This window comes from Sinohyriopsis cumingii, chromosome 15, assembly GCF_028554795.1.
Source record: "Sinohyriopsis cumingii isolate HCF-2022 chromosome 15, ASM2855479v2, whole genome shotgun sequence".
NCBI classification, from domain to species: domain Eukaryota; kingdom Metazoa; phylum Mollusca; class Bivalvia; order Unionida; family Unionidae; genus Sinohyriopsis; species Sinohyriopsis cumingii.
Window position 1 is genome coordinate 116,407,697 of NC_142975.1, and position 9,874 is coordinate 116,417,570.

The window sequence follows — 9,874 nt, forward strand, 5'->3', positions numbered from 1 at the left end:
ATTCTACGATCATACTTAGAATGTATGTCAACAGCTGCCATCCGTATCACTTTGGTTATTTACCAAACAAGGATTGAAAGAGAAGTTACGAATTATTTTTAAATATATATCTCGGTCAATCCTACAGTCCAGTCTATGTTAGACATATCACAATTGCCTACCGAGGAACATTTAAAGTCATCTTTCCTATAATTTGTCGGGGCCCCGAGTGGCCGAGTGGTCTAAAGCGCTCTTCGTTACGGATCACTGCCATCTCACCTCTGTCTGCGGCGGTTCGAGTCTAAGATTCAGCCAATGTGGGCATGTGAGAAAGCTTGCCAGTAGCTTCTCGTGGGTCGGTGGTTCTTTCCGGGGTTTTCCGGGTTCTTCCTCCACCATTAATACTGGCCGCCATGTATAGCCTATCGTGCTGAAAAATGGCGTTAAACCCCACAACAACCACAACAACAACCTATAATTTGTCCTGAATATCTTGTAAGTGGCGCAGGGAAAGTAATTAATACTATGTCCTCTTTAACCCAATTAGCAAAGTTAAAAAAAATAAAAAGAATTTAATCTGCGTTAATGTGATATCTATGTTTATGAATATGTTGCTCATTGGATGGATAAAGAATTAACTCTGAAAAAAATCAGTCAACTCAGTTGATTTGAAAGTTACGATCACTACTCAGAACATTATATCAAATATGCCCACTCTTTCTTAATTGATGTAGATGGCGTTCAAGTGTGAAGGCAAACGATGACAGATGGATATAAAGATACACTGACGGATTAATGGGCATGACGTAGCAATATATCCAAAGATATAAAAAGACATCGTCGAGCATTAGTCAGACAAGAAACTTTTTCTTTCATTTATATAATTACGTGCTACGTAACATTTCGTTTTTAAGCAAAACCTCAAGATATTACTACTGATACAAGCCTTGTATGTATGCATGCATGGATGCATGTATGTATGTATGTATGCATGCATGTATGTATGTATGTAAATATGTACATGCGTACATACGTACGTATTCATGCATGCATACATGTATGTACACGCTATTTTTAAGACGACAGTAATGGTAAATGTGTATGGCATAGATGTATTACATATGTAACCCAGTGACCTAGTGTCACCTTACACCAGCAAAGTCAAGACTAAATAGCAACGTATCTCTCACTTACACCAAACTAAACCTAGGAACTAAGGAACTCATGTCGGTGGGTTGTTGAATATCTTGCTGATTCTGATCACAAGTGAAACAAGGGCCTTGTTTGGGGGGTGGAGGGGAGCATACTTGGGTTTTAGATTCATTGAAGTCGTATAAAATGTTTTTGGATTATAATATTGTTTTTTTTTTTTTTGGTTATTAAAAGAGACAAATGTATGCTTTCATCTATGTATAAAGTAAACAATATTTGTTTTATAAAAATTCTATCTTGTTTAAACAAAGTCATATCTTGTTAAAACAAGATAACATATTGTTTAAACAAGACATTATTTCGTTTTAGCAAGATACTAACTTGTTAAAGCAAGATGTGAAACTATATAGGTAGGTATGACGCAAAATACTGTTCAGGTCGTGTTCCTAATTTTGTACTCACAAAAGAATGATTAGACTAAATTGTTTAAAATAATGATATTATGTGTAATATTCATTGTGCCATAAATCTGGAAGTTTCCTTATTTAAAATCGAAATACCGCTACTAGTACTGCTACTACTACTACTACTTGCCAGTATCTGAAGGTATAGGTATCCACCATCCATATATTAGCTATCTAACGTTCGTGTATGTGTGCGTATGTACGTATGCATGTAAGCATGAATGAAAGAATTAATAAAGAGCCTTTATTTCCTCTGTTACTGAAGAGTTCAAATTAACCAAAGCAAACTGAAAAAGAGGCTGACGATATAAACATGAAATAACCATATATTATGAAACTTACACGAACATAAAAAAGCAGAAAAGTAAATGTACTTATGGGAGTGGACTATTTCTTGGAAGCACGGTGTATATATTGTTTATATTTTTAAGATTTTTACTTAACAGGATACATGATGGAAGATCTTTAAACAATACAACAAATCTTACTAATAAAGTATATCACCATCTATTTTTATTAGGCCTACTGATCATAGACCAGAAGAACTTATGGACTGGTCTGTCGTCCGTCGCCTGTCCGTCCGTTAGCACTGATTTGTTATCGCTACTACTACTAATCTACTGAAAGGATTGTCATGCAATTTAACAAGGTGTGAGTTCCGAATAAAGCACAAGCTTAGTATCAACTGCATTTAATGTTCTAGTTGATTCTGAATGAACATGGTGCCGCTCAGACATCCAATATGGCCACCAAAGTGGCCAGTATGAAAATCTTCCCATAGCTACTCCTCCTAAATGGATTGTCATATCTGCATGGAGTTTTCACTAAAATACTTCTCATGATTGTCCAGTTGGTGATAAATAAAATTGGTGCTAATCTTAAGTTACGCATGTCCGCCACAGTGGCCATTTGGAGAATGTTTTTATTACTGTTCATTCTGAAAATAGATGGTCATTATCATCTATACTAAACAACTTCTTATTGAATCTAGCTGATCGAAATGGAGCCGTTCAAACATTCAATTTACCTACCATATTGGTCATCTTGAAAATGTTCGCATTTCTCCTGAATGAATGGTCATATCAGCATGCGGTTTTCAAAAACAAATTGCGATCTCTAACTGGTCCTAAATGACAATGGTGCCTTTCCGACTTCTAACATGACTGTCACAATAGCCAGCTTGAACATTTTGTTATCACTACTTCTCCTGGGTGGCTTGTCATACTGACATTTTGCTTTCACCAAACGACTTCTTATAATGACAGCGTATCCCCCCCCAGGGGTGTAAAATTGAGGGTAAAAAAAACCCCTTGGTGTCAGAACTGGGGGTCAAATAAAAAATGTGGGGGTCAAAAATGTATTGAAAAATTTTCATATGACTCGTACTTTTTCAGCTTGAAATAGGATATTGCAACTTGCACAACATACTCTCTCTCTCTCTCTCTAAACGTACAAATAAATCAACATGCACAATTAACAAACAAATGCATTGTCCATTCAGAGGATAATTTTATTAGTTCATATTTCTTTTAAAGTCGTACTTTTAACAGTCTCCTTATAATCAATATGAAGCAATGTTATAGCCCAACACAGTACATACAAGCCAATACAAAAAGCCAAAAAAATATTCTTAACAAAATGGCAATCAAATTACTGTCTTTCATAAAATGTGTACTATCATCGGTTTCATTTTACTTCGTCCTAGAACATAATTATCCAGATATCAAGGAGGATAATGGTCCATCTTCTTTCTAATAAGTTACACTTGAACTTTAAGATGTATCTTTTATTGCAGCAAAGTTAAAAACCAACAAAATCTGCGATGACCCGCTGACTTTGTAATCCAAATCACACTGCTAGTTTATCCTAACTGCGTCGGCTAATTTCCAACTTAGGTCAGTCGTAATCAAGAATAGTTCAATTTTCAAAACAGCTGGACACACTTCGTTCATTTTGTGATATAATGGAGAAAATGCAATAATTGTTCGCCGATCTTTACGTTTTGACAACAACCCAACCCACGGTGCAATTTTGCATTCGGACAGTCTTGGATTTCACCATTGACCGAAAGGTAAGATCCGAACAAACTCGAGTGTGTATAAAATATTGAACACAATTTTACATTTAGATAATTAGCAGTATCTACGCTACTAATCTAATGTTACCATGGCACAAATTGTCCATTTCTTTCTTTGCTATCGTCTGCTCGTATTTAGCGCTCAACGCAATTAGGATAAACTAGCAGTGTTGGAACTACCGAGGGGTGCGGACCGGTGTCTTCCCTTGTGTTATATTATTACAGGTTAGAACCCCCATCCCTAGATTTTCTTTGTAACGAGCCCCTGTGATCCAAATAACGCATTTCTTTGTTGTGAAACAATGTCTTGGGTTATAAGTTGCGAAACAATGTCTTGGGTTATAATGTGTTCTCCAGATATCTTGTGGCGAACGAGGGCACATTTTTAAAAATTCTTAAAACCTGTCGATAAAGGATTATCCACTTTTGCAGTCTTCGAAATCACGCGATCATAGGTCACACCGGTAATCCTAATGTATGAATACCGCATTCCAGTCAAAGGCATTCTTTTCTCCATTTTTCATTAAAGTTAGATCCACAGTTACTGTTTTGTGTTTTGCTTCTTTCACTTTCTTCGCTAATGATTTTTGAAACATAAATGGTGCAGATCTGGTATCGAAATTGGCATCTTACGTATGTATGAATGTATGTATGTATGTATGTATGTATGTATGTACGTACGTACGTACGTACGTACGTATGTATGTATGTATGTATGTATGTATGTAGATACAATTTCGTAAACATTAAGATTGACGTATGGGCTAAGCTTGCAATAAATGGCTGACTGCGATGGATTGGATCTGCTATGTTTTGGGCATGAATTGAATTTGAATTAGAGTCCTTTCGATAACGGTCAGACATATGGAAGAAGCCAATATTAAATAATGTCAATAGCGGAAAATGACGAGAGTTAAGAAAAACCGGGACAAATTTCGGGAAAACTTGGGTTATTTGAAATAGGTGTCCTAATATTTTCCAGAATAGTTATTAATAAAGGGGGACTAGAGAGGATTAGTCTGACTTGGATGGCAGTAATACAATGTTTGATGTTTAGAGAAAGTAATCCTGATTTGCTAAGCTAAACGAGGAAGTGTGGGTTCCCAGGCGGAATTCAGGCTTTTAGAAATTCCCCTCGCGGAATTAGTCAGTCCAAGTTTCTGAGGCAAGCCAGACTTTTGCTACGAAAATTAGTAAAAAGTACCTTTCTCGTTAAATTGTCTAAGGGGAGCGTATCGGAAAGTGACGGTAAAGAAAGAAGAAAGATTAGAATTCATAGAATGGCGTGAGTCTCGAATAAAGCACAAGGTTAGTCGCAATTGCATACAAGATATGTTCATTGATGTAAGTTTGTAATTATTTGTTGAATGTATTCATTTTAAATTCACACATAAGCTTTTCCTTGAGTTCGGAAGTAATCATTTGCATGCATTTTGTATCAAATCTTATATAACTCATGTATTATATGAATGAGTTAGTATGTAGTTGTTTTGTATGTAATAGAAATCATCAATCATAAACAATTTTGTGCATATCTTTTGAGACTGATTGTGAGACGTAAATTATCAGTCTTAAATGATTTGTAGCATGTATTTTGCGAATTGACTTTTCTACATCTGGAAATGTATGTCAATGAATCACTAATTAGCAAAGTAAGGTAGTTAGGACAAAGAGTGAAGTCCATTAATTCGTTGTGTAATTAAGTTGTGAATTCTTTTCAAACGAAAATCGAGGGTGTTAGAAATAGGAGCGTATGTCGACAGGCATAGTGCAGTTGGTAATTTACAGTAGTCGTTATATAAGGTCGGGATATGTCATGGTTCTTAGCTACGATTGCGATTAGTGGCTTCAAAATTCTTTACTCAGTTTGATACCATTGCTACTCAATAACACCTAGATGCACAAGATTTTAAAATTTCAATTTCTTTGTCATATAATTTGAAAAGACATTTTCCCACCTTTTCTTTCTTAACGCTGACAATCTTAGCTTTTATCAATATTTGTTTAAAGTTTCTACTAATCACAAAATGAAGGTAACTTGTTAAAATGTGCGTTTAATGATTGAGGTAACTTTGCGAACAGAAATGTATCAGCTGTATCGAGTAAAATAATTTACAGTATCATTAAGCAATATAACAAATAAAACAAGCGACAAAGAATTACATTGTTTTACAGATTTGATAACAATTTTTAAAAAGCAGACAAATTATCCACGAGTTTCACACAAACTTGTACATTCTTATAAATATACCTTTACGGCGTATCATTTTATTAAGAACATTATCTTTTGCTAATTTGTGCCATATAATATTTATATTCAAACAACAAAATGCCTTTCAACAATCTATGAAAGCACTGCATAGTTTACATTTTTTAATCAAGCATTTACTTGTAACAGAATTCAAAACAAACAGAGAATCAACAATATACTCTTGAGGTTAAAACAGCATTGGAAATATGAAATATGTGCTACTAGAACGTCAGTCTTTTGGTAATTATATAAAAATTATTGTACCAATAATATTAGAAAGAATGATACCTCCGTAGTTATCTGCATCATTGAGATTCCATTTTAGGGACAGGAACAATTACCATTTTGTCCATTCCATGTGATGCATATCTTGATAAAATAAATTAAAATTTTCTACAGAATCAGTGCAAAGAATTCTATTGATTATGTAAATATCCTAAATACTTTTGTTGAATGTCAATATCTTAATAAATTCCATCGAATGTCTCAATACATTTTATTGAATACTTAAATGAATTATACTGAAGATGCAAATATTTTAATTAATTCTATTGAATATCTTCATTGGTTCTCTATTAAATAATTTAATGAATTCTATTGAATATCATAATGAATTCTACTGTTGAATATCATAATTAATTCTACTGAATATGTAAATGTGTTAATGCATTATGTTCTATATGTAAATACCACAGTGATTTACATTCAAGAAGGAAATACCTCAAAAAATCAGCTACAAATAATCTGCTGGCTGATTGACCTCTTTACAACGATCTTTTAGCAGATAACACTTTTTAATTGTTATAAGTTTGTCTCTGTACTCTGCATCAGAGTTTGTATTAGAATTTAGGAAAACAACAACAAAAATCATTGTCAAATATACCGTCATATGATCATCGATTTTATCAAATACCAATTTGATCTGAAAAAGTGTATTCTTTGTTCATTTAAATTGATATCCTAATATCGCACCAAACAAGTTTACGTTCTTGCCGCGATATAATATATATGTCGCTCCCTTTGTTTACATGATGTGCTGCAGACATGCATCTTTACTTTGTTATAGTGCGTTTATGTGACAAAGAATTCGGGTTGATTCATATTCTGTTATTGCGCGTTTATGCGCCAAAGAAATTGGGTTGATTAATAGGCTGTTATAGTGCGTTTATGCGATAAAGAATTTGGGTTGATTACTACGCTGTTTTTGTACGTTTATGAGACAAAGAACTGTGGGTTGATTGATAGTTTCTTATAGTGCGTTTATGCGATAAAGAATTGGCTTGATTAATACTTTGTTACAGTGCGTAAATGCGACAAAGAATTTGGTTTGATTAATACGTTTTATAGTGGGTTTATGCGACAAAGAATTTGGGTTGATTAAAACGTTGTTATAGTACGATTATGCGACGAGAACTTGGGTTGATTAATACTTTGCTATATTGCGTTTATGCGAGAAAGAACTTGGGTTGATTGATATTACAAGGATTCTATATTATATATTTCTCATATTGCTAAAATCTTCTTTAGCAGCTTTAGAATCATTAATAAACCAAATGCAGGCCTTGAAATGTTATCTTTTTAAATCTCAAAGCTTTTCACAAAAAAAATGTAAAAACTGTTATTGCATGCTCTTTTAATCGAATGTGCTTGATCATGCGCTTGATACATCTGTTAAATCCACATTTCCGTATCTCACACTAAGACTGGGACTAGTTCTGTGTCTCATTTGTCCGATATTTTTAGACGCAGTGAATCAGTCTCTTACTATTGCCAATTTTCATTGAAATCCATTCATAGAATAAAGCTAAAATATTTATAAAGCATAAACGATGGGATGCAAAATAAATACAGAACCGTATTTCGTGTTTTGTTTCGAATCGGATGAAAGAACTCGTTTGCTATAGATTATGAATACACATCGTTACAACGGCTTCGACGTATTAATACCCGCATCAAACTCGTTATTACCGAGGATTCAGAAAAAAGAATGAATACAGTTTTGTTTATTTATAATAGACGTTATATATGTCCAACATGACAAGCATTTTCTTTGTCCAGACCTTGAACGAATGTAGATATTTCATGCAGAGAACATAAAACTAACTAGCTAAAATGTAACAATTTATAACCGGTCCATTCAATACATTTCAACCGTTTCTCCACATTCTGTATTCATTGACACGATGTAGATTATCTCTTGGTACTAAATCGTAACCTCCAGCAATACTATCTTTCTTATACCCTAATATTTTGTACCCAACCCAACGATTTATATCCCAATACCTTAGTCTAAATTGTCGTAGAGATATATTTATTTAAAATAAAAAAAAAATTAGACTCATGAGGGAATGTAAACGATACAGATGTAACTGTCTTTACTTGAATCAAGTTTTACTCTTAATACTCTATGTCTGTTTGGGGACATACGTTTCATTCTTTATTGCAAATGTTTAAAATAAGCAGTTATACTCCACTATATTTGCCTTTACCGCTTATTATGTTACCTTGTAAAGAAAACGGAAGCTCCAACTCTGAAGAAAATATTTAATATTTTGATTGCGCCATGTTTCTCAACAATTTAAATTATGACAATTGCGGGCGAACTTGAGGAAATCAGTGTCATTAAGTTTTCTCTGTAGTCCATGGGCACAGTAGCTGAATTTATGAGCCAATAATCCAAGGGTCGCAAATTCGATTTCCGCCCAGACCAGCCACGGTGTGTCCTTAGGTAAGGGATTTAGCTTCCATTTCCTTGGCACGATGTAGCCAGTAATGAGTTAAAAGAGCCGTTGAAACCAAACGAATACTCTTTTGAGTCATTCCTTATTCCAGAATAGAAGCCGTCTCTGCTTCCATTGTTTTCTGGCAATTAGAATCTTCACGTCGTTCCGCCCCGAATGACTGACCACTGTGTCGATGGGTTCAAAGGGCAGCACATTTTCCGAGTCTGCACCGTGTAACCAATAGTCCGCTTTCCATAATTACTCGATGCTGGATCCGTGCAACATCGTGATCGTTGCCACTACCACGACCTGGTCTGCGTCATTTTTGAATTCTGCTTTACCTTACATAGCAATCTGATTAAGATCGGATCTCCACAGTCATACGAGAAGATGTGACAGCAACCGCTTTCGGTCATGTTCTTGTGATCTTTATATATTTGACAATGGAGATGCAGCTTTCAGAAATCTGAAAGTGACTTAAATCGTTCGGCAAACATTGATGATCTTCAGCCACACTTGCCAGTCTCCCAAACGCAAAGCTATAAGACTTCGACTCATTGGCTAAAAAAAAATCAGCGGTATGACAGTAACATTGGTCACCAGAGCGTGACCCCTAAGCAGTCGCTGTAAGATACTGACGTGGGACATATGATATGATTTTAATAAATTTGCCTTACATAGCTCCTAACAATACAAGCAGTCATCTTTATACAGATAACCAATTACAAACCTACATCTCATACCGTTTTCTCGTCTTCTTTCATGATTGGAATCAATTTTTGTTTGTGCAGCGAACATTTATTTCATTGGAATTTTTCAACTTCGAATGTTTTTTTTTTCTTCTCTCACTGTCTCTTTATCCGTGAACTGATGAAACGTTTCTCGCGTGACTTTGTTCAAAGATGATGTGCTCAGTTTTATGGCTGATTTTCTATAAGGACTCGGATGAAGTTGTCACAATTTCTTTGTCCTCATCTAAGATTCTAAAGAACATTAGATCCAATCGTATACTTCGTAACTGGCTTTGGATATTATTTATATCATCCTACACACAGGGCCAAAAAGGGGGAGGTAGGCAACCGGGGATATATTTTGTTAAAGAAATTTTTTGTTTGAACAAGAACTAGGAGAGGCCCGGGTGTTTCTTTCCGCTGGGCCTGTGATCGCTCTCTGCGGCCTGCGTACACCATTCGGCGTAAATGACATGTCCGTGACCTGTAATGCATAA